General features: G+C 32.2%; 1 protein-coding gene across 2 annotated transcripts in view; it reads left to right on the forward strand.

Moving 5' to 3' along the window:
- The first annotated feature begins 15,093 nt into the window (after positions 1 to 15,093).
- Positions 15,094 to 27,983, forward strand: part of LOC147066200 (pseudouridylate synthase RPUSD2-like) — a 491,295-nt gene continuing 478,405 nt past the window's right edge. The window contains exon 1 of one of the 2 annotated variants that reach the window (XM_085955875.1): positions 15,094 to 15,449. The gene's annotated coding sequence lies outside the window, so the exon portion shown is untranslated. The remainder of the gene's footprint in view (positions 15,450 to 27,983) is intronic. The other variant, XM_085955877.1, reaches the window with a different exon arrangement.

Here is a 27,983-nt window from a genome sequence, read left to right on the forward strand (position 1 = left end):
TATCAACATAATGTTATATAACACGTACTTATATATACCGCCTATTCGACGCTTGTATTCTGACGGTGCTGCTTTACTGGGTGTGCGGATGTATAAGTTTAGGAGTAACGATTAGATAAAAGTGCGAAAAAAATCAGCCTCTCATTACGGTAAGAGCGAAAAGGTGACGTTGGACCTGGCTCGACCACGTGCTGCAGACACCTGAAGATAACCTCAACCTGGCTTAAAGAATAGGATTCCGGCGTCGTGGTGGGCAATATACAGTGTGTATACGACTGAGCTACGAGATGATAACATGACCTGGTATGATCCAAAAATACTGAAGAGTGACAGGGATTCTTGGAGGCGTTGTGTGGTACCCATATGGCATATGCTCCAGCTAAGGGGTAGATATTATGGTTAAATAAGAAACATTATCATCAAAATGTGTTACTATATGGGATTGTCGATATAATCAGTCTGCTATTTTTAATATACCAAAACACGGGTGGGAAATGTCGGAAGAGTTTCGGTGTTACTCATTTGATGGTTGTGATGCTTATTATTTGTTGTTAAACACCTGCTTACACTGTGTTTCGGTTTCGATTTATTTTGATGAGTTTCTGTGAAGTCTAAATTCAGAACGAAATTCCATGAACTCGTGGTTTCACAAATCTGTCCGTGTGTGCTTTTGCCAATCATCTATTTGTTCAGGGTATTATGTAAAACGGAAAAGGTCCCATCGTATTCTTGATTTATTTATTTTCTTTTCCAATCTCACTTGACATCAGTAGAGGCAATGTTATTATTTTCCTTTTATTGTGTGAGGACTTAATTTAAAAGGACAGTTGTATATTTGCGGAACGGAATTCGCTTATGATATCATATAGTATGTGACTTTTGTTGTTTCGTCCATAAAAATAATTTCAAATATATACATAACTCTTATACCGAATTTATATTATAATACAGTAATATCCCGACTTATGCGAACTCGTAGTTACGCGGGTCTTGATTTTTTCGTTTGGCTTTCACTTCAGACGCAGTTCCACCAGAAAATCACATGACAATTGCATGTTTGATAGAAAGTCTCTGCTCAATTGAATAGGGCTTATTTTTTTTAGACTACAACGAAGAACAAGGACTCACACAGCAAGGAATAACAAAAAATATTAGCTTGCTACGAAGCAATTCTGCGTGAAAAAAAGAAGGCATTGTATCGTCAGAAAAATGTGTTGAAGATTTTATGAACCCATCGACATCGAAATAACTTTTTTACATAACTCATTTATTTTTAACATGGAACATGTTTTACTCATGATATCTGACGCAAAAGCATTACGAAAAATAGACGTAGAATAACTATAGACGCGCAACTCGCCCCGATTACTTACGCGCGCCGATTATTTTCATTTTACGTTCAGTAGCCTACATTCTGTGCGACGTTATTGTTCGTCTTTTATTATTACTTCTTTAGCTTTGTTTTTGTCATACTTTTCAGAAAACTAAAATTTTTTGAATCCTTTGGATTCGGTCACTTTGACAAATAAATTTTCTTTCGAATTTGGACAACCAGCATTCAGAGAATGAGTAGGCAAAGCATGCTCCATGTTTAATAATTTTAGCCGTCAGAGTTTTTTAATATTTTGTACATATTCACTAATTTGCAATTTTATTAAATATTTTTCTAATCAACTAGTGTTTTTGTTAGTTCTTGGTCCCAATTAAACAAAATGTATATGTATTTATAAGCAAAGTCGTACTCCGACTTACGCGAATACGACTTAAGCGATTTTCGTCGGACCCACCTATCGCGTAACTTCGGGGTATTACCGTATGTGACTTTTCTACATCACAATGCTAATATTATTCCAAACTTGTTTTCTCTGAAAATATTTACTTTTTCAGTATAGAATGGTTTTAGAAAATGAGAAAATATTTCAAAACTATTTAAAAGAATCGTCTCGAATGATTTGTTCAAGAAATAGTTAAAAATCAATTATCACTTCGTTATCTTCAAAAAACGTCGATGAATCATGTCGTTTTAGAATTTATTTGTATTTAGCACATAGACTAACTTCTTTACTCCGGTGGCACTGTAAATTCAGCTAATGATCATTCACCAAAATAGCGTAGATGCTGATTGCCCTCTTAAGACGACCATAAATAGAGAGGAGTCAGAAATTTGTTGTTTAATGCATGGATGCAGGCGCGCACCACACATGCCCCCTCCCCAAAGAGACGTAAAATATAAATTATATGGTTGATTGAAATATCAATGAATGTTCAAGTCGTCACGACTGAGGATCGTGCCACGGATAATTTGACAGTCGAACAGCCTCCTTAACGGGTTGACCCCACTCCTCATCATTCAACGAGACGCAAGTCCTGTTGTCACTGAAAAATCTGTTGCACTCATAAATTGATGCAACAATCATTAATTTGGTTACCTACGTCAATTGTATTGTTAGAGTTTAAATAAAGTGAAATATTTCAATTTTATGAGGTATTTATAAATATATATCGTATGCAATAATATCTACTTAAAACTGAACTTTAGTTACTTACTTTGCAATAAATCTTTATACTTAGATTTTTGTCAGCTGTACCTTTATAACCATCTCAGGAAAAAGTACCCATATTTTCCGTTACATATCGAATGAATGGTAGGTATATCCTGTAGATATATATATAATATATATATAATGGTCTACGCACAAATACGATGACGACCTGTGATACCCGCCCGCGCCTTTCCCGCATGATATCTCGATGTCTAAACCATCTTTGGATTGAATACCAAACCAGTGTTTTTCTGCTAGTTGTCGTAATATATAGTATAGGGATTGCAATACTGGTATTTCAAAACCGGTATTTCAGTATTTATCGATACCGAAATAACGGATTTAAAAATCAAAAATACCGGAATTTTTGGTATTAAGAAAGCACACTCGTTTACGTTTTTGAAAATGAATTATGAGTTATGTGCTGCTAAAATGCAAATATATTGAGTGAAGCCAACAGAGGTGAAAAAATAATAAAACAAATTTCATCAAATATATATATAAGTAGTTGTCGCGTTGAATTATCATAATATTATTTCGAAATAGAAAACATCCGTGACAAAAATGTTCTCTTATGAAATGTTATTCTATAATTATTGATGACTGTACAAGCGTTGAATTTAAGAAAGTTTTCTTGCAGCCGGACTTATTTGCACATGAACTTGATTATTGATTAACATTGATATTTGATTGATTTACTTTTGACTTTATTTTATTGACTTGATTATTGATTATTATTGATAAACACCTACTTCTCTTTTTTTAATGTTTAAAAAATACCGATATTCAATAATAAATACCGAAAAACCGGTATTGACATTTTCATTCGGTATTGCAATCCCTAATATAGTAGTAGTCATATATTATGCCGCGAACAAAGCAACCCTCACTATATCGACTATTGGTATAATTTTTTTTTAAGCGAAAAAAGTACCGTACATAATAATTGATCTTTCCTTAGATACTGAGCTGAGATTTTATGTAATTGTATCTTACTTAATATTACCTGAGGTTTTGTAACTTTCCAGGTGTAATTAAACCGTCTTAGCCCCATCTTATTAGTTTGAGATCTTGCAAATTAGTCACTCTTGTCAGTTCACGGAGTTTTGAACAAACGTGTATACAACACCGTCTCGTAGACCTTAACCATTCGTGATATTTCTTAGTTGCACAACGCCTTACAATATAGAAACAATAATGGGAAAAACATAATCTCAGGGCTACGTTGTAGTATCGTATGTTAAAAAGCATTTTAATAAATGCATTGCTTTCTCTATCGATTTATCAATTTCTTGAGACTGTCATTTCTTAAATTCATTCCAAAATGCAGACTTTTAAAAAGTAGTTTATTAAATTATTAGCGCAAGTACGTTAGACTAAAATTTGAAGACTTGGCATTGGCTTTTAGTTACATGACTATTTCGTTGTAATAATGTAGGGTGCAGGTGACTAAATTGGTAAATAACATTGGCCGGAATCCAATGCACGCAGGTTTGGGTACTATACGGCACTGTATTTTTACCAAGATTTTCTAATTAGGTAGGTATGTAATTTCTAAAAGGTTAGCAATATATTTTTTAACTGCTAATGTTAACTTAAAAGGTACAACGTTGAAGATAAGTAGATATAATATCATTATTTCTCGTTGTAATTAATTATTTTTCACATATTTTATGAATACTATTGATCGATGGTTTTTGAAACTTTATTTTTCTCTATAAAATTGTATATTTTTTTGTTTTCAAAAATTTTATTTTTCTTTATTGTACTTAAGTATGTTTTGATTTTATTTTATTTTTTGGTATTATTATTATTATATTTTTTTTCTATATTCTCTTCTTCTCTCATGAGAGTAATATTTGGCTTATAATGTAAATCTCATGCTGTGTACGTCTTGAATTTAGATTTAGTATGTCCACAATGTTTTGTATTATTAAATAAATAAATATTTAATGGCAATTGAATTTAAATTCTAATTAATAGTAATTTCGCACAATCATATAGGAATCGATTTTGGCGACGTGTTTTTTAACTCTTTTTAAATAATACCTATATACCTAGCGAATGTCTGAAATTAATAAGTTTTCTATTTAATGTTTAAAAAAAAATCATGTTCCTATATAAAAATTGGTCCAAATATTCCAATTCAATAGGTAGATAATAAACTTTGTATGCATGAAAAAAATTTCGTCACATATATACCCCATTATAAGCGAGTTTCTTACGGAAAATATGCCTAATATACGCACGAGCTTACATAATCAGAAAGGGTAAATTTCATTTCGCAATATTAGACACAGAATAAATTTCATACACCTTCCATGGGCACACATACGGCCTTTGCAAATCCAAAACCAAATAGAAGGCGGCGCAAAAGAGAAAACTTACATATCTGACGACACATACGGTTTAACCTTTTTTTCTTCTTCTTCTTCTTCTAAGCAATCCGACTTTGAAAAAAGAACGTTCAAAAACGACTCACCTTGAATTTATTCTATCCATATTGCCAAACGATAGCTACGTACAATCTGCAAACATTATAAGATTTGCATTTTAGTAATAACTTGTATTTTATAAACAAAAAAAAAACTAAGAAACTTAATTTCGTCATGAACAGTGATGTTAAATAGCCTCTGATGGCAATAATATTCTAATAATCATAATGAAAAATATATCTATCTACTGATTTTTATAGTTAAACTATATTAGACACGGTTGTGAGGTCGTTCAATAAAATTCGATATGAATCGAACAGTGGGTTGCGACTCATCTGTCACACTTGCAGTGTCAGTTAGTTGAAGGGGTGGCTAACGTCATGTGCGATACATTGTGGGATAATGACAGAACAGGTTTTGATACGGTTCGAATGAGGTGGACGCCTCGTATGAAGATATATCTATCTCAAGTCGTGTATGGAGTAATTGCAATTTGAAAGTTTATATTCCTAATGAATGCTATTTTTTTATGCTTTCTGTGCATGTTATACTATAATATATCGGATGGCCATGAATTTTTTCTAGCATCTTAAACCTAAACACCTATATTACTATATTACACCTGTGTTAATTATAAACTTTTGGCAGCAACAGCACTAAATAACCTCTCGCTCACGTCTCTTGCATGGACGTTGTTGTCTGAATATTTAGCACTCTAGTTAACGTAGACCTTTCCGAGGATGTGTTTATAACCCAAAAATTGTCATCGTATTATATATCTGGAAATATTTTGTATAATTAAAAAAAACTTAATTAATACCATCGACTTAGGTTACTTGTTGTAATTTGAATTTAAACTATAATTGATTCAAGTTTTTTATTTCTTCCATTTGAATCGTTTTTAACTTAAATCACATACAATGGTGAGAATAATTGTTTTATTTACCGTAACAAATACTATCTAAGAATACTAATACAACTTTACTGCGAAGGGCTTATGCCATATCCTTGGTACCACTATATAAAATTTAACTTTAACTGTAGGTAACGTTAAATACCACACGTACCGTTCTACGGTTAATTTCCTCTCTATGCATAATATTTTAACGTACCTATCTAGGCAAATAGTGTTCATAGTGCTCCAATGTAGGAATATTTCCGCTGACTCACTATCAGCAAGCAATCGCCAACACGCCATCATCTACTTAGTATAATATATTTCGCTTACACTTATAAAATAACACAGGAAAGTGAATAGGTACAGAATAGACTGTTTGTTTTATTTACTTTGACAGGTCTTCACGCTTTTTTTGTAATATGAAAATAAATTGCCTTCATAACCAAGGAATATTTATGTTTTTCAAGACTTAAATACCGATGAGTTAGTGCATAGATATTGTATGTCGAGTTTAACCAAAACAAAGTTATGAGTTAATTCGTACTATACACCAAACTTGAGACTCTTGAATATCTAAAAAGTGTATAGGTACCTACGTTCTCTTGTAACAACAATATGATTCCCATTAAACCAGCTACCGTGAAGGTCATTTTCAAATTAATCATGAAGAAACGAGGCATACAGCGAAGATGTGAATCCTCGTCATTTAAACTGAAGCTTAGTTTCATGTTGCAGTTTCGTTGGTTATTAAAATTTGTACAAATAAAAAGTAGTTTGACGAAAAAAAGAAATTTGGTATTTTTTTGTGATCGCGAAAAACAACAGTTATCTATTGTTTAGCTGCCAAATATAATACGTTTAAGTTGACTAATGACGATGGGTGAGTGTGGTATATTATTACTTGGTCACTTAGGGCATCCAATTAACGGGTGAAAAAATATTACCTGGTTAGCGGTTTTTTACAAATAACCTTCCAGTTTAAACCGTCAGAATATTTGTGAAATTTTCAAAACAAAAAATATTAGTGACTACTGCACTAGACTGCCTCTCGCAATTAAAATAATTAGTAATTATAAGGCAGTATGCAAATTTAGGAGGTAGGTAATATTTTATTTTTTGTCGTGTCAAACTGCAAAATTGTTGATGTTTCCTTTCACTTAATTCTATTGTTTTGATCGCACAATTACTTCCTAATAATTCCGACGTTTAACCATGTAAAATTACTCGGTTTCAGTTAAAACCATCTTGGATGTTCTACGTATACTGTCGTATTTATATACGCTCTGGATCAGACAATCTACAGTATTTTCCAATCGAGCAACCAATCAGATTTCCAACAATCATTTTGTCTAAAAGGCAACCAACCACGCTTTTGTTTTCACGAATGTATAATATTATATTTATATAAATATATATAGAAAAGATAATGGGAATTGTAGATATATATCTCTACGTTATTGTAATATACGAATATATTAATCTACTTTAAGTTTTACCTCCTTTTAGACATACATTAAAAATCCCATTAAAATGTAGTCAAGATTTCGTTTAACTTCTCTAATTCCTTTGATATTTAAGCATCGGATCTGTTTTCTGTATCTGTGATACTTTTTTTAATTTGTATTTTCATCTTGCCTGTGTGTATCACACGTGCGTGGCAAATTGGTTTCACTTCGCTTAGAATTAACGTGGCATATTATATGTGTAGAGTTATTTTTCATACAACATGTAATATAAAATAGTCCTTTAATATAAATTTAGCTTTCCAAATCACTTTCAATCGTAAATAATTATCTAATACGTTCTCCATTAACCCTTTTCTACTGCGGTTTGATCTTTCATGTTTGTAGTCTATTAATTACCTAATTAAGTACATACTGTGATCACTATACATGTAACCTTGTTCCCTGACGTAACCCCTTGAGATCGCGAATATGAAATAATGCGTTTGTCGTAACATTAAAAAAGACTTTTTATTTACTGATTAGGTTATACTTAAGAGTTAAGAGTTTATTGAATACTAACGTTCGCCCGCGTGACATAACGAGTAATAAATAGACAGCTATACAGAATGAAGAAATAAACAAATTCGATTTGGTCTATTTCAATCATGAATAATATAAATATATCATAAATGAGATAGAAAACATTTGGATCTAATCGCGCGCCTCTCTACACAATACATTATGAATCTTCAGTCAGTGCCTTTACACACGTACGTCAGTCAGTATCACATCACACACATGCGGTTGATATCCGTCACATGTAATCGCACGCCACTTTACCAACATTTTTTAACAACTTTACATACTTGTGATAAATTGTTATTTTAGAAAAAGTTTCATCTTTTGAGATGTCGTTGGAAACTATTTAGTCCAATAGTTGTTGAGTTATAATACTTATAACGAAACATGCAGACAACATTTAAAAATATATATTTTTTGTATTGATGTATTATGGATATAAATTCAAATGGATTCAAGCTCTGTACTATTCCATTTAAGTCGTTTTTTGCGACCCGGGTTTCGCCTTTCGGCATCTTCAGGCGTCGTGTACACTCACCAAAGGCAAATACACACTGACAACGAACACCCTTAACCCTAACTTATATAGTAAATCAATACAATAAAGTAGGTAAAAACTCCATTACCTACCTATTTAGTCAGAAATTACAACAAAAAATACAATAACAAATTATGAATAACTGAAGTAAAAAACCTAATTAGTAAAAACCCTCTCTTATTAATAACAATACACTGGACAGCATATTATTATAATAAATCGTCAAACCTAATAATAAGTCAAAATTCTTTATAACAATAAAAATATTACAAAAACGACTTAAATGGAATAGTATAGAGCTTGAATACATTAGAATTTAAATTCAAATTCCATCAAGTACCTTCGGTCGAAAATATTAATATTAATATTAGTGATATATTTACTTAATCAAAACGGTGATAACCGGCCGCGTCTTGCAAACCTCTTATCGAAAAGCAAGACAAACCCAAATTTCGCTCATGTCTCAATGTAGCTTTTGGCGAACGTGTATTCTATGAGATAGTCGATATGTCAATGTTTTGGTTGTACCTTTTTATTTTTTTTAAATATACCGAAACACGTATCATTTATAGTTTATGCTCACAATGTAATTATAAAATATGTATTATACAATAAGCCTATCTACAGCATTATTTTGTAAAAATGAAAATAAACACCACTATCCATGGTTTATTAACGTTATATAACTGATCATACAACATTATAAAAAATATAATGTTAGGTTTGGATTATTTATTTACTATAATAGGATAGGCCCTTAGAAATTCGCATATATTTAATACATACACGTTTTCTGATAGTTCGTAAATCATTCCAAGCCATTAATTGGTTGACATATCGGAATTAAACGGGATATAGTAAAGTATCGGTATCGCCTGGTTAGAATGAACTGGTTTTCAGCCAATGAGATTCTATATCGAGTTTGCCCAAACTGAAAGTGGGCAATGTACGATTTTCGTTTGTAATGACGTTTCCATGAGAGTACCTAATAAATCAAACCTCATTGATTTGGATACTATTAAGTCATTTTCTAATAAATCAGTTATAATACTTTGGAGTTTGGACGCTGAAGACGCACCTGGCGCGTAATGACCAGGCGGGCGATCGATGTAATTAACGTGCATTTTAAAGGTGATAATTAAAAAATCATTATCTAGTCAGCAGCGAATGAGTTAAGCATGTGTGTTGTTGAAACGCGGTCGACAAAAGCTACATCGACGCGAAAATTGCTTCTTTTTGCCTTGTTTTAAGTCAGGTTTGGTACGATTCTACCCGGTCTGATGCACCTTTTTCTATATTCGCACAAATCAACGAATTGTTTGCAGTCAACTTTACAAAACACGGTGTCACCTTTTTCTGTCACAAATGATTATCATCTAAGCATAATATAATATTCAAACGTGCTTTTTACCTTCGTAGAAAATGTTAGATGCATGCACATAGTCGTCAAGCACACATAATGCATAATTCAAGAATGGCAGAAACATTTTCATCACGCCATGTGAATGTTAATGTGTTAAAAAATGTTGCTTACTTACTACCAACCCATTAAAACCACTAAAATATACGAATTCCTAATCTAGATCGTTTTAATTCGTAAGCGGTTCAACAAAGTGGTAACTACCCAGGATAGGTATCAACGTACTATAATTCCACTCTGACACCAACAAGCTATATAATTTATATTTCATAGTTGTTTTTATTATTATTTCGGTACGCAAATTTGCTCGAAAACACGGTGAGGCAATCAGAATGAATTTTTGAATATTAATTATATCAAAAAAATGTTAGAACTTTCGTAATAAAAAGTGAATATTTTCTGTACGGTAAATCATAATTTATTTATCACATAGTTTGGCAGAGGAATCAAAAGTTTAAACAAGATATATTTCCATTATCATTATTTTTTCAGCCTTGACTGGGAGATTTCTTGTGATCTTATAACAATTTGGCAATGACTCTAATCGCTCATTACTTCCAGTGATGAATACTTAATAGCCGAAGGATTATCTTGTCTTAGCACACTAAATAGGTACCCACATAGCAGTAACGAAGAGTGGAGGTAGGCTGTAAAGGTCTGCCATAAAAAGTGCATATTAAACTTTGTTAGCCATACGTATTTGTTTTTATTGAACTAAGACTAAAATTTACAGATGGGATTGGTTAGTTTTTAAAAATCAATTAAACCCTGCCTGAACCAAACCATAATAGTTTTGGGATGTTTTGGGCGATACGACAAAATTGTGCACACTTTTTTATTCATACTTATTTTTTTTCATTGGATTAAGAATATATATTACACATATTGTTGGTTAATTTTTTTAAATTCATTAAGCCCTGCCAAACCAAACTATAGATAAAAAATATTATTCTGTCTATAAAATATTCAAAGTTATATATGATTTAATTGCATAATTTTAGATATTTTATAGATAGACGAGTAATTTGGGCTATTATCTATTATGGCTTGGTTTTCGCAGGATTTAATTGAATTTAAAAAACTAACTAATACCATCTGTAAATTGTAGTCTTATTTCAATGAAAACAAATACGTATGACTGACAAAATTTAGTATGCACCATTTGTGGGGGATATTAATAGCCTACCTCCACCCTTCGCCACTGCCACATATCAATGTACTAGTAATCGCGGATTGTTCACGATCGTTACGCCATGCAATACGCTTGAAAAATGGATGAAAATGTATTGTGGATAATGTAGAAAGAAGGTAACAAGTAATCACGGAAACACCTCTACAACTGTTGTTTATTTAATAGACTATAGCAGGCATATCCAACTTCGAAATGCTTGTGATCTACTATCTAGTATAACGGCTCTACCACACTATCCTATCGTTACTAAACAAAAGTGTTATATTTGCATGGGGACACTGAGATGTTAACAATATGTGAAAACATTTGTATTCACACATCCTACATAATTTTGAAAAACACTTCTGAGAAAATATATTATAACCAATAGAAAAAATATTTTTCAAAAAAGTAAGACACTCGGCAGGTATCGAACCTGCATCTCTTGGGCTGACGCCCCGTGCGCTTTGTCCACTATGCTACTAGGTGACATACTAATTACGTAATATATTTAACTATTGGCCTTTTATAATACCTGCTCATCAGCGCTCTTCCAAATCAATATATTCACGATAAAAAAAGAATCAAGTACTTAATTACCCATTCGTCGTGAAAATGATATGATTTCACCATCTTTTAGGGACTCATCGTTAAACTATTATTCTACTATGCAATGAACCTACTGCGCGACCGTAGTGGTAAACTACGCCTTATATTAAAGCACACCGATTCGCATATTCTCTTTCTCTTGCGGCAGACCGAGAGCAGAGTTTCGCCATGGTTAATTTGAAAACGATTTTCACGTAAAACGTTATAAAAAATAGGATTTAAAAAATATTTATTCAAAACGTACACTTGGTAGATACATATTAAAACCAATCAGACATGATGCGATCGTCAAATAATGTCTCCAGTAGAGGGGATATACAATAAGTATACCCACTTGTCGAGGCCTCCTTTCCACGAATACGGACCAACGCATAGTCTCGTGGCGGACATGATCAGCTTCTCCGAACTGTCACCGAAAAAAACTGAAGAATTGGAATCAGACATTAGGTTGAGAGTCTGCTTTTATCCTTATCTCTTCGAATAATGGATATATTGGCACGCCTGGCAGTCCAGGGGATCCTAAGCAAATGCTTTGAACAGCGTAGTCACAAAAGAATCGATTCTTCTTTTCGATCTACTACCTGCGTAGACATACGAAAAAATATACCAACCACTCACTGTACGAGATGTATTGTAACGTTGACTTGCTTCTGCGTTCCCATATATTTTCTTTGCACTCTTTTCACTGCATATATATAATGTACTTCATAAGATATATTTTAATTCAATCATATTTTCACGAATTTTATTGCTGTGGCTATATATACGTATCCCCCACATCTGCTTTGTTCACGTGGGAGTGTGTAGAGCTGTGTCTACGAGCACCCACACTGCCAAGTGTCTGACTGAAGAAAAAACTTTTTCTAACAAACATACATCTGACAGGCGAAATAAATTTAATGTTAAACGAGCTCGTTGCATTGAAAGATGTTATGGTGATTATTACATCGTCAGTAATACGATCACCACTCTATTATAAAAGAGAATATGAATAATTGTTCATATTTTTTTCTGCTCGGGTAATATACTATTTAATTCACTATATTATATTATAGTTTTAGCATTGCATGTACCTATACGTATAAAACTACTTGGTTATACCTACATATTATGTTGTAGTGCATGAAAGCTCCGATTGCTAAAGCTTTCGTTGTAAATATCGACCTGTTGTTTACCTGTCATGTTTCTGCTATGTAGCGTTGCATCGCTACGTATGTATTATATTTTCTAATTAATTACTGTTGAAAATTACCATAATGCACTCACGGATGTCATGTCGATAGCTATTAATGAATGATTGATTATCAATTGATCCATTCAATAAATAACTATTTATATATTAACTATTATTTATTTAGGATTTCTGTATACTCTGCAATATATTCTCGCGGCAAAATGCCACTGTTAAATTCAAAAACAGAACGACTGCAAGTATTTAACAAGAGTAAATCCGAGCTGCATCTTATCCCCAATGGTCGTTAACATGTATTAATATCTTCTTAGAAAAGACTTTCTGCGAAGTGCTATCAAAGAGTTTTACGCAATAACTTGATGTATGCGGACAACACAGTGTGCATTGCAAACAGTCAAGCTGGTTTTCACATACTTTGAAATCTATGTTCAACATAATCTCATCAACAATCTATATAGTCAAGTTATGTTGTGCTGTGGACATATACATAGTGATACTCCGAAGAAAGCAGGATGCTGAGCGTCTGAGGCTCTGGAGTCTTCATTTAGGTGTTCGTGTGAAAAAGGCACTGGTGAATTAACATTCGTTTTTACAGTGAGAGATATTAAAAAAACAGAACTTATAATTCGTTAACTCTGCACTGAGTTTGGTTTATTAATTTATTTTTATTATAACAACATTATTATTTAAGGCATATTATAAAGGTCGGACAAGTAAACAAAAGAGGTAAATGATTAAAGATACGCGTGGCTTAAGTGGGGGCGGTTTGATTATTTCACTGACCAGCACTTTATATCATCGATATCGAAGGGTTGCAATTTTCACTTGCGGTTAGACGGTATTTTATTTATATTACAATCAATTGTATTTCACTTTTTAAACAAAATAATTATGAATGTTTTAGTACACGTCCCATACGGCATAGTATGTGTCTTGTCTATCAGCTCCATAAAACATCGGCTGACAAGCATTTGTAGCATTAAAATAAGGTACTTGGTGATATTTCGAATGACCAAAATCTGCATACGGCTCCTGAAATAGGATTAACGAGATATACGACAATAAAGGTCTCATGCTAGAATGTTCAAATATGTACATGATTATTATCAAGTCTCCTATAAATGACAGAATGTGCTAACTAAATGGAGCGTGGCATTATATAGAGAACATTACATTATAATACTTAGGTTTCACTCTGGATCATTGGAACCGTGCATACTGAGAAAAATAGGCCTGGTTTAATCAGAACTAGAATAGTATGATTTTGCCTTTTTGTTTCTACTGTACGGATGTGTATACACTGACATAATTAAACTTTGTAAACTTGAATATATCAAAATGTGAATATTTAAACGCATGCTCCAATCTGGAATCAGAACGTTATGAGCGTAGAGGGGTTACTGAGGGTTAAAACGGTCGAAAATCCAAACTTAAATGTTTACATACTTTGGCAAAATCTTACGGCGTCATGAGATGTATCAATTATTTCATCATGTCATTTAAGGGAAGGTTTCCGGTAAGGGAAAGCCCGGCGAAAGAAGAACGTCCTAGCTCTTAAAGCTCAGCTCTACACTCCATCCCTGAATAGCGACGACAACGATAATTAATAACGGATATGGAACAGAAAAAAGTAATGTTGGTATGAGGTACCTACAAGTATATTTGACTGTAGACGACAAAGAACGATTCGCATGTACATAATATTATACAATTCATAACAAAGTATCTATATATGAAAACACTCACTATCGATTTTCAATAAATTATTATAACAGACGACTTCGAGCCAGTTTTTCATTACGTTTCTAATTTATATAAACCCTCATTAGACAAAGATTAGAGTAAAAATAAATATACTTAATATACGTATATTATTTTAAAGATTTTTTTATTTATTTGTTTTATTGATAAAAATATGAAATGAGTAATTCCCATTTTTCTTGACACTGGACAGAATGGATGTGAAAATACTTTAGAAAAAACAATCATGTATTGAATTGAAAGCAATAAATTAGCTTTCACAACTTTCCGAATGTTGCCTAGTTTTTTAGCGGAGCTTTTTGTCGTTCGTAAAACCGCACTCACGTTGTTTCGTTTCGGCGCACCCCCGCAGCGGTGAAACAACTTATCAATCAAAGGGAAAACTGTATTCATCATAAAAGCTCTCACACCGCGCCAGAGTGTGGGCCGGGGGGCGGAGTTTCCCGAGGGGGGAGCGCCGTCGGGGGCGTCGCGGCGCGGGCGGGGGCGCGCGGCGTCGGCCAGTCCCCACCGCGGCGCCGCGCCGAGCAGGTGTCTTCCAGTACGCGCCCAGCACGCGCCCGCCGAGAACGTCTCTCGCACGCTACATCGCGACAATAAACCGACCCATCTGATATTATTCCGATAACACCGAAAGAGCCTTCGAATTTTTTTACTTCGATACCTCATCGAAATATAAAAAAACTGTGCCATTCATAATAATTCTTACTTACTGAACTTTTAAAATATTACCAAACTTATTAACAGACAGTTTTGTGAGAACTTTTACCGGTGAGTTTTCCTTCTTGCCGTGTTGTGTATTGTACTTGAAACAAATGACTGTGACATTTAAGTGTTGATTTCGGACTCTTATACTATGTAAGAAATATAGTTTATTTTTTTCGCAGTGTTTTTCTCGTATATCGTGTAATGTTGTGATGTAATCGTAGTGTTTTATCGAGTCCGCAGTCACAACGGTTCGAGCTGTTTAGTCCCGTGGCCCGTGGCCCGCCGCGGCCGAACAGATCTCGATGATTTATTTTGGTGGGACTATATTCCCGCCGCTCTCTTGTGTCTAGCTCTAGAGCACATCCACGTGCTTTTGGACCGTTGCATCCAGATTATCACCGATACTACTGTTTGCTGTCTAACCGCAAAGCTAGAAATATATCTCGATCGGCTTTATGTTTGACGTTAGTCTGGGAGCTAAACTAACCGTCGGCAGAGGTATTCACCGTAACGAGGTATTGTTTAATTAAGGGCTTCGTTTATGTTTATTTATCTTTACAAACATTACTCATAACATGCAAATTGATAATACAATATATCATTGTCTTCATATTGACCATTTCAATTGATATTCACACCAAACATAATTTAGTAAATAAATTCACACATTTTCGGGTTTATAGTAAATTTTAATTTCAATTCGTCTTTTATCATGTAATTACTTAATTCTTTTTCCCATAACAGAGTTGTATTAAAAAACAATAAATTTTCATATATAACGTCCTTCATAATATAATTGACGTATTGTCTTTTTCATTTAAATTTATTTTTATTTTTGCGCACATTGTTTGTTGCGTATTAGATTTACATTTTAATAAGGAACATTGAAGCAATATTAACGTAATTTTTTGTATCTTTCCTTTGTGAATCAACAGTTTGTTGTTGTTAATAATACGACGTAGAAAGTAAATAATCATTTTTGGTTATTATGATGTCCTATACAATTAAATTTTAGAATAATAATATTATTATAAAATAAAATTGAAATTAAATTAAATCATAAAATTATAATAGATTATTATATTATATTTTGGCTGCATAATTGCTTACATTTCAGTGTTCATTGGATTCAATGTTGTTTTTAACATACCTATATAAGTACATTTATTTAATTATGTACATAAAGCGATTCGCTCGAGCTTTCGTTGTTTTGAAGAAAACGTGTAATTTTTAATATAATTTAAACAAAAGATTACGTATCAGTCACTGATTTTTTTATAATTATTCATAAATGTTACTATTTTACGTTTGTTTCTTTTAATACTAAATTAATAAAGATACACGTTATAGGAAAGCCAAGTAAGTGAATATAAGAGAAGAAAACCTCAATAATTATTCAATTGTTATGTTAATACATAATAAAATAACATCGAACACAGCTTAAATTTGTATTGTTGATAGCATATGAAATTTACACTATCGAAGTCTCTGAAGTAACAGATGATTCGCATAAATAGTAAATCAAATATGTCAGTGTTTACTTTAGTGCTGTTAGCTTTTCCGGTCGAACGGTCTGAATGATTAATTGACTCGCCGCGACTTTGACTCTTCTTGCCCTTACTTTATTCTGCAAGTTTGAAATATAAATCACGCGTCGAGAATAATCTTCACGAAAATCAAATACGTTTTCACCAATCACTGAAAAAAGGTTCTCGCCTATTCTTCGGAGACTGTTAAATTTTTCAACAAAGTTCACCAACAGAGCTTTTCTCACTCGCCGTTTGAGCCATTCGAAAACTTTCAGTGTTGTTACTTAAAAAGCTTGCAATGAACTTTACTTCCACATAATATATTCTGGTTTATCGTTGTAGCCTTTCATTCTTTTTTATACATATATATATATATGCATATGTCTTCCTGAGCTTAAAGTTTTTTTTTATCCTTTTAACTGATTAATATTTATTGAGACACTGATGTATTCTATAATGTCAAGTAGTACTTGTTTACTCCTCAAAATTAGGTATATTTATTATTTTCATTAAAAAAATAATCCATTTAACGAAATACTCTTTCTTCTGACATTAACGACTAATATAAAAACTTCTAAAATATAGTAAATACTGCTTCAAAATAAATTATTAAGTATATCAGCTATTTATGATATCTGGTTAGCACATAATGTTTATTTCTCTTGCTATAATTAAAAAAATGTTTGGATACTTTATTGCAATTAACCGATTTTATTGATTTTTCAACCAATAACGACAATAATTTCAAATCGTATCTACGACAACAAACTTCTGTATTAATTTAAAATTTTGCTGAACTTTTTGTGTAATGAAAAATGCTTCGCACATTAATTAATATTTCAGTTATTCTTTCCGACATATTTAAAATAGATGGGGTCTTAAATATTTCTTGAATAGCATTATTACTTGAGGATTTTTAATTGCGTTCGTGGTGGTAAAATTAATTTCTACGCTTTTCTCAAATCGTGATTTATGAAAAGAATACAAAAAACAGTCGTTTTGTTTTTTTTTCTTACTGCGTGTTAATTGTTGCGTATTTTTCATTGGTTTATTTTACGCCATTACGCCAGGATTCTCTCGGGGGCGCATAATTTATCTAACTTTTTTTCACGCTAATATATATATTTTTTAATTGAAACATTATTCTGTTTTCCCCCCAAAATTCTTACTGTCAGAGATTTCTTGCAGTTATGTTTTAAACCCGCTGAATAGAAGGTTTCTTATTTCTTTCATTTTTATTGCTTTGTTTAAACGAGCGTCTGTGGGTGCCCATTGTTATGCATTAAAAAAACTTTTTTAGCTCACATATTATATTATATATAGCACATTTTGTGGTATTGTAGTTTTGTACAACTAGGTCGATTCTTATGAAATGTTACATTTTACGATTTTCTTAGACAAATTAATGAGTATATTTTAATATTCACATGTCACCGTCGCTTGATATATTGATGTGTTCTTTAGACTAATTACTTATAACATAAGTAAATTAAATTATCTATGATTAATTTCATCCACAAACAATACCTATTCATATATTCTTAAAATTAATTATTTCAGATATCATGAATATCGTGCTGAATATCCTCAGATATAAAGCATAAAATAAAACACATATTATAATGTGGCCCACGGCGGCGTAGCTGGTAGAGGTGTCAATCCGCGAACCCGGGAAATCTACCCCACGTTTGGGAAAAAATACATATTGTTTTTCAATGTGTGTTCGACCCACAGCATAAACCCAATAGTCGGGAAAATTATAACGCTAATAATTACCACACTCATTTATTAATTTATATCGTTATGTCTGTATTTTTTTATTTACCAATAATAAAATAAATCTCTCTTCAAACATGGATTTATTTACTTTCCATCGTGTTTTAAAATTGAACAGTTGTAATAATTTTGAATAGTATTTACTTAGGGAGCTTTATATAAATTCATTTTAAATTAAAAATTGTTTACTAAAAACAAAACCAGATTCACAAATAACGTGCAAAAAGTTGTGATAATGTTGTAGTAAGTACAAATATTTGTTAAAACTTTTCAATTTCATTTATATACTGTATGTAGGTACCTAGTAAAATTGTGTTAGATAGTTTGTAGACAAATAGCAGGTAATAAAAAAACTTTCAGTTTCGATACGTGCGAATCCTTAAATTCCCTCGACTGTAAGCTTAAGTGATTTTTAATAATATGAAATATTGCTTCATTGCAAGCGTTCCGACAGCCATACTTATCTCAGTGTTCAAACAATAACCTATCCTCATGGGAAATGTGTTATAAACGAAAGTTGTAATAAATTGTGACATAATTTGATTGAATTATTGCTCCCACTCTGGTATTGATTTAGTCTTCGACTTAACTTTTAGGACAGCTTGGTTTAAAAGAGAAGGCTTATCAAATGATTTATTGCTTCTTTTAGTCCTGAAAATCCTCACGCAAGGGAGTGTATCGTAAATTATACGTTTTAGCGGCTTTAAGGCTGCTATAAAAAGTTTTTTGTTAACGAAAAAAATATCAATTCGGTCATAGTCCAGTGGGAATGCTGTGTTTTTAAAACATCGGTTGGACGTCCGTTACCATTAAAAACGTATTTTTTTCGCGCCCGTTTCATGTCACTTTAATTTTACACATTATCATTTTCACATTCAAATACTTAATCTATTTTTTGTGATAATCCCCAACTGAAAACATATTTTCAGTTACATTTCGGAAAAGCGTGTAATGTGATTGGAATACATTTCAAATTATTTTTATTTAACAACCATAATTTAATCGACATGTTTTTTTGTTTCATTTTACGTTCATTTTTACAACTTTTAACGTAAATATTAACGACATTATAATACCTGAATATTTTAATAAACATATATTAATTGTTTTAAGTATCTTTGGAATGGAAGGTACCTACATTATATTTTACCCATCTATGAAAATCAAACATTTTTTAAACCAGGTTCAAACCTAATAACATCATAATATGCCCGTCCACAGGGTAAAAATTGTATGAACATGTTTTTCTTTTTACGATATTAATGTTGGCCACTTAACCTATTTCGATCATACTCTGGTTCCAAACATAGGGCTGAAAAACAATAGGCACCTATGTCATTTTTTTGCCACACACAAGATTCAAATCCAGAACCGACGACATTATAGGCTGATAGGTACGTTACCGCTTGGCGAATCGTGGGCATTTATATTTAATCATTCATTTATGTATTAATCAGTAATATAGGTATAAGTTTAATTTATTATTATAATTAACTTTCAATTACAGATTTATTTAGTAACAATAAAAATTGACACATTTTTTAATCTGAAGAGACAATCGAATTACTTCTTTAAATAATCACACAATTTCGTGTATTCGAATAGGCAAAATAGTATAATAATCATCTAAGCTACTCTCGCTCCACTGCTAGATGAAGGCCTCTCCCAGCTGTCGCCGCTCATGTTCTCCAGTCACGTATTCTTTAATCTTAATCATCTGATTGATTCAGGAGACTCTTGGTTGCCCTCTACACGTGTGTTAGTACCTCACACTAACCACTGGACGTTCCGTACCTCAAGCTAAGTACCTTGACCATTTTCACTAGAAAATCTTACCGCTACTACCTTACTACCCTTACTTTACCTTACCTTACTACCACTTACTACCCATCTTCGTTGTGTGTTATAGACCTACATGTTTAACTGAAGTGATTATTGTATAAATACTCTTATTGTACAACTATTACTAAATAATATTTCTTCATTGTTTATGTAAAGCATTGCTTTTTATTGTGACAAATTCACCCTGAAGTTTATATTTTACTTACATGATCTATTGGAAAAAATATTCTTTTTTCTGTTTTCATATTTTTTTTTATTTCATCAAAATTTCACAGCTGCCATGAAACACTCAAATATGGTCAAACTTGCGCGAATAGATACTACCTATATATTTATATCCTTTCACGTTATGTTAATATTTGGCTTCAGTACGTAAGGCAATCTTTCTTCCAAAAATGTCAAATATAAAATTTTCATATGATTATAAGCGTCAATGAAATGTACAGACAGAAAGTTTTAAATAAATTATGATTTTAGGACTGTCATTGATCTTCTGTTAGATACCTATTTTTTGTTGTGAATAATTATTTCGACTTTTTCATACAAATATATTAAATACAACATGTTATTAATTCGTCTCTTGATCGTCGATTCATGCTAGTTTCTCTCATTTTAGTAGTGTTTACTAATTAATCTGGGCTGCTCCTACATTAATAAACATAATACATAAACCATAATAGTTTAAAATGAAATTCGAAAATGGTTTATAATGGCATAATTTTAGATAGACTTGGATTAGGCTGGGTTGAATTGAATTTTAAAAACTCACAAAGACTATCTACACATTATAGCTTAGTTCAATGAAAACAAGAACGTTTTACTGACAAAGTTTACCATGAACTTTTTATATCGAATCTTAATAACCTACCTCCACCCTTCTCCACTACTCAAGACTAAGCGATTATCTTGACTCGTGGAAATAATGTAAATACGTGAATTTCCCTATTAGGTGTAGGCACTACTTTTATTCATTATTCCCCCCGTCATTAATGAAATTACAACCTGAGAAGTTATTAAGCTAGTATTATCGAGTTTGTAATTGTAACGAATGTTTATTTGCATGAATAAAGATTATTACCATAATACTTTGAAAAAATATCAAGAACCATTCTCGGTACAAAAATGTATATTTTTAATACACTGAATGTATTCCATTTTTTTCTGAACATTTCGGTTTATACTTAATAGAACAAATTGCCGTGCGTTAGGTACTATATTATACTACAGGTAAATTATAATAAATTATTGATATATTCTGTCTATGTGTGTATTTTTATACGTTTAGTTTGTTACTCTGATACTTTGTCATTATTACCTATTGTAATGATTATGAAAATTAAATAAAAGCTTCAATGGCATGGCTATTAGTTAATTTTATCGTAATTAAGTATGGTGTTGAATTGTAGATCAACCCACTATAGTCAGGCAGCCGTGACACTAAATTGTAAACTTTTATGGTAGTGCTAGTTCTTGCTCATAGTTTGAATGTAATGTGGTAAAAGTGTTTGTAGAAAATGATGTTTGTTGCATATTGAAATAAATGGTGATAATCTGAACGAAATATGCATTCGAAAATAATCATTTATTGCGAAATGGTTACAGTTTGAATATGGTTGGCCTAAGTGCAGATTAACGCTTAAACACAGACGGTACTTAAAGCACATTGACCGGAATCAGATTGCCGTAGGTTCGAGTCCTCGAAGTGTTTCCAAATTATGTATGTTCAATAAATAATGTTACATTATTTCATCTTATGAATTAACCTACTTTTGTTAAAACTACCTAGTTTATTATTGGAAAATGTTCACAAAAATTCAGATAACGCAATGTATTTTTGAACACAACTGCTTTAACTCAAGCATTTTAATCGATTTTTAATTCGCAGACATGTTTTCATACTAGGCGATAACTTTGATACGCGTATGAATTATTTACAACGCGCGGCGTTTTTGCAGTGGCTCGCAATCATTTCAATAAAAGCTGACACATATGCCGCACCTTATTTGGCAATCGGCAATAGGAGTTATGCCCTTAAATGGCGGTTCGATCAACCGTTTATTGGATGGTTAGATTGGTACAAAAGGCCCTCGACGTGGCTTCCATCGGTTTAGTTTAGGTCTTTATCGGACGATTCATCTTCCGACGGAATTCCGAATAATCTTGTGGGGCCCTTTGATCGAACTAGTGAGCCGATCGTATTGAAGACCGGCCTGCTTTGATTGAAAACTATTTCCCATTATACGTATCCGACCATCAAAACCATTGTTATTATTAAACGATCGCAGTGTAACAATCTCTATGACTACATGTTTGTTAACAAACATTTTCTCTTCCCTCTATGTTCCAATTTCAATTAACATATCCTTCGAAACATTTTTGAATTTATTCTTCCATTATATTTTCGTTTCGTTAGTTTATATATTTTCAATTAAATATGAACGCCAATAAAATATATTAACATTTTCCCCAATATTTCGAAATTACTTACTCCTTATTTTATCCCAATCATAATAATATTGTTATATACTTAGTTATAGTTACCTACCCCATCTAACCCGGTATTAACCACGTACCTTTGGATGTGTAGTATCCGTTTTTTTTTTTTACTTTGCATTATCTGGTCGCCACGCACTTATGTGCCTATTGGCTATGGGAGAAAAAAGCAAGTATTGGCAACAAAAGCAAATACAAAACTGCCTAACTATATAAGTGAATAAACGCTTTATGCTCGCAGTATGACACCCCAAATTTTCTAAATGCAACAAAATTGGCCTTCATGCGTCCATGTCATCTATACATCTATTTTTTCTACTACTTATATCATATTGATATTTTTTTCTGTAATTGTATTTTCCAACATATTCGTGGTGTAAATGAGAAATCTGCCATACATTGTAGTATTGTCCGTGTCTGTGTCCCTGATTACTATAATTTCAAATTGGTAGAGTATTAGTTGTTTGTTCTCGCAGGTACATAACAATCATATAATTGTTAATGCCAATTGACCGAATCGCTTTCGGTATTGATATATTCCATTTGCGTGAGGGTTAGTTTATGCGAACGTTGTTTCATACATTCTTAAAAGAGGGTCTACTATCTCACTTGATATACTTATTTCATGTTTTTTTTCATTTTGTCTTTTCTACATTATTCGTGCTTATACATTGACTGCTGACTAGATAATTACTTTTTAACTATCACATTTAAATAGCATGATAATTATATCGAAGGCCACCTAATCGTTACGCGCTAGGCGTGGCGCGTCTTTAACGTCCAATGTTTTAAATATTCTTAACATACACACTTTTTAATGTTATTTTCTGAAAGTCTTAAAATTATAATTCGATATCTTTACTAATTATGTAAAATAAATAACAAACAGAACTATTAAATATATATTTTGTAAAAAAAAATCTGCTTGTAAATAAATGCCAGAATAATGTTATTACTTTCTATTAATTAATCCATATTAAATATTATATTTATGCTAAAATTTTTGTAGGAATTATTAATTCTATTTGCATTGAAACAAGGTTGGGCTCTATGCTAAAGCTCATTATGATTGTTAAGCCTTGCACACAACGGCCAAAGTATCTCCCGCTACCAGATTGCGCAGCTTTCAAAACACCACAATATACATATGGTGTCATAACATTAATATAACTGCATAATCTGTATAATATATTATGGTACATAATAGAGCTTACACTTACACTTTCCAGTACTTACCCATATATTTCACCCCGTTTCAGTATGTTTTTTTCAGTGGGAAGGTAGGTGTATATTTTTCATAACTACACGTTTTAAGCATTTTTTTCAACTAGGTATGTATGAAGTATGAAGGTACAAAGGCCGCATAGTATAGTAAATATTTTTAGTGATAGTAATGTTAATTATAACTCACCGGTGACGTCCCGTGGGGGTAGGCAGATTGAGCGTCGCTTGGGGGCGGCAGTTACTCGAAGGGCGGTGAATCGAGGAGAATCATTAGGTATATATATACATAGCTACCTAAACGTAGTAATAACGGAAATATCTTTCCATTAAAAAATCAGCTCACTGGTTGGAAACAAAATTTATTAATTAACTAACATACAAGGTTTAATAGGACTATATCTTTTGTTGGGTTCGCGATGTCTTGTTTACTTCTGTTGTCCTTGGAGGTCACGTCCTTGATGACCAGCAATGACACGTGCAGATTTTTGAATTATATGTAGGTACATACTTGCCTAATTTAAAATTTATCCAAATATTTTTGCCAGTCGCTCGCGAGTTTAGGAAATTGCCAGGTGTATTTTTAAATGTATCTGAAACCGTGGAAATATTTCTATTGAAGCAGAGATAGCATTTAAATTAGATTTAGTAATATATATTTTGTCGGTAATTTAGCTATGCCACACATTTCTTAGATATTCTTGTCAGAAGGATAATGCAAAATAATGTATTGAAAAAATGGGGCGGCATTTTGCCTAGGACGTCATTGTAACTCACGCATTGAAATAATAGTGTACCTAGTATTGCCATTATTATAAAGAACGCCATTTCCATAGTGCATTCGTCAAAAGCATAGTATGTTTGGTATATTTAAGTACTATTTAATATATTTTTTAAATCAAATTATTATGGATACAAGAGGAACTTACTAATATAGTATGGTTGATAGCACTTAGTTTGTTTATGAATATGCAATACCACAAGGTACAGTATGAATGTACACTATTATATTAATTTATTTATTTGTTAAATATCTACAAGTTAAATCTATCTAGATATCGGTTTATTAATGTTTTTATAATCAACATGGTAATTACCATCTACTTTGAACTCACAGAACATTATGTGAATCGAAGAATATCTTTATACATATTTGAATAAAAGATAAATACTTAATCTTATTGTTTCAAACTTCATTCATTCCTAAAATATAACATTGCCAACAAATAAATGCTGAATATTTATAATTCCATTATTAATATAACAGATCAAGTTTAGTAAAGTAGTAAGTCCTTTTTATATTAGGCAATGATCTTTTTGAACTTGAATAACTTATGTCTTTGTATTTGGTAAGATTTCTGCGTACCTCAATTATATTGTAGTTTTAATATCGACTTAATTGAATCAATAATAAGTTTTCAGAAAATGTGCTTCAAAATAATTTTAGTTCAGTATTTACACTACTATTATATATTTCAGATTTTAGAACTTGATTATTGATCTATTTATTGATGAATGTATATCAAAATGTTCATTTCACAATATGCCCACCTATAGAACTTTTGCTAGTGGTCGTCTCTAGGCGGTCTGTGCCACGGCGTCTGGTTTATTCCTCTACTAACTATGAAGAAGTAAATCATAATGCATGACAACATGGCCAGGGATGGCATTGTCGGAACTAAAGTACCGGTAGGTATAATTTAGGATATTACAAAATACCGGTATTAATGCTAATTAATATAAACTAATGAATATTTCGATAGCCATAAGTCGAGTTTCTTTTTATTGTATTATTTTATATTTTTCTAAAACAAATTAATGTTGCATAAATCAACGACCTATTTTGAAATGATAATTTTTAAAAATCAGGGAAAGATTTCTTCGAAAAAATAGCCCCAGACCGCGTCTTGGAAAACATGCAATATTGTCTTATGTGATTGTTCCCCCCGGCCATAGATTTGCTAACGTGAATTTGGATGCGCTATCGGATTCAAGTGTGTATTAATTAACGTTATTGTTCAACCTTCCTAAAAATATAATGCTTTTTTAGTAGTACCTAGATAATTGGACCAACAAGAAATATTAAAATATACATATTTTTCCGCATATTTAAACAATTTTAGAAAACAGCAGTTTTTAGAGAAAAAAAAATTAAAAATATTAAATTATGATAAATAGCTAGAAATTTACACTTAATTTTTTTTTTAAATTAAGTATGTAAAAAGTGTAATTGTGCAAATGAATATTGTTTCCCATTGAATGATAGTTTTTTTCACGGTACAAAAACATGTTCAAAACCGGTTATTTATAGCCGATTTTCTGAAAACCGATTATAGGTATAACCCTTTACCGTAAAATACCTACCCTACGCAGGCGTAATGAGGATATAATCCGCCTTCTCCGCGCCCCGTCTTGTTGAATGCAACCGCCAAACAAAGACACCTACCCTTTTGTTCGTCTAACATCCCTCCTCCCCTCCCATACGCGCTGCATACCACCTCCGCCAACAGCTGACAAAGTGACGCAAACCGGCGGAATCTCTCCAAAACGTCGCTATACTTTTCAGTCGCATTAATTAAATTCTTGCCACCGGTTTTCGCCTGCGAAAGCTCGCGGTGTGAACTGCGTTTAATGATAGGATTCCAGTCAGACATACAACCTTCTACGTTCGTGGTATATGCAAATCACTTAATACTTTTGAAGTCAATGGTTTTTAATCATAATAAACATCCATTTATCTAACAATATTGTACATATGACTTGACCTACTATTTCCCACCATCATGATCATTGTATGTATTGAGGGTTGAATTACTTTTGTAAGATTAAATTCACATTCTTTCTCATGAGTATTTTCATTTTTATGGATCCAGGATGTAGACCCGGAGGATGGACTGTAGGTATTTAGTTATAATTTTAGTGCAGCTATTAATTGAGACGGTGTCAGGTTCCAATCATGGCAAAGTTAACAGTCTACTTGAAATGATTGTTTTGAAATTCTCAACAGCAGCCCTACCATTGAAACTTAATATTCTGTGTCGGTTGAAAGGGAACAGTTACTTAAGTAAGTCCATGTGTTGGTCGTGGGACCGGTCATTTATTTGGACTTGGTTTCTTAACGGTTTTGGTGTTTACGGCGAACGAGATTAAATCAAAATAGGAATCACACACTATTGCACGTCAACCTTTCGGAAGGTTGTTCCTGTGAGGCTCTCAACGCATAACGTTCGTTACGATTGCACCACGTGTGCGGAGATGTGGCGGATGGTGCAAGAAAAACGTGCCTCTATCATGTATATACCATTTATATGCTGTTCGCTTGAAAAAGAAAACTTTTTTAATTGAGTATAAGAATGTACATAATATAATGCAATATCTCATATTCCATAAAATACACTTGTCCAACAATGGCCGGAGTTATTAACTAAAACGGAGTATCTTTATAGTATCACAGTGGAGCGCGAGTCTACAAAGCTTTTTTTAATGAACTCTGTTTGCTGTGAAACTTTTTTACGTATTAACCGAGGCATTAACGAAAGTTTTCAGACGTAAAATTGAAATTTTCTTGCAAAATGCTCTCTGAATAAGTTTCTCTCAAATTAAAATTTGTGGTTATACAGCTTAATACATATTTAATATCACAAGTTTAATAATAATATGCTTTATTACGAGCACATTTTCACATAAAATTACAATATATAAATACATATCTCAAGTTAATTGGGGTAGGTATATGAAATATGATATTTTTTATTATTCTTTTCTCAATTCCTTTTTAACAGTTCAATAATTAAATATACTATCTACTATATATTATTGTGAT

Source organism: Rhyacophila brunnea, unplaced genomic scaffold (assembly GCF_057557595.1).
Source record: "Rhyacophila brunnea isolate RB1 unplaced genomic scaffold, BYU_Rbru_1.0 scaffold_5, whole genome shotgun sequence".
In the NCBI taxonomy this organism is placed as follows: Eukaryota; Metazoa; Arthropoda; class Insecta; order Trichoptera; family Rhyacophilidae; genus Rhyacophila; species Rhyacophila brunnea.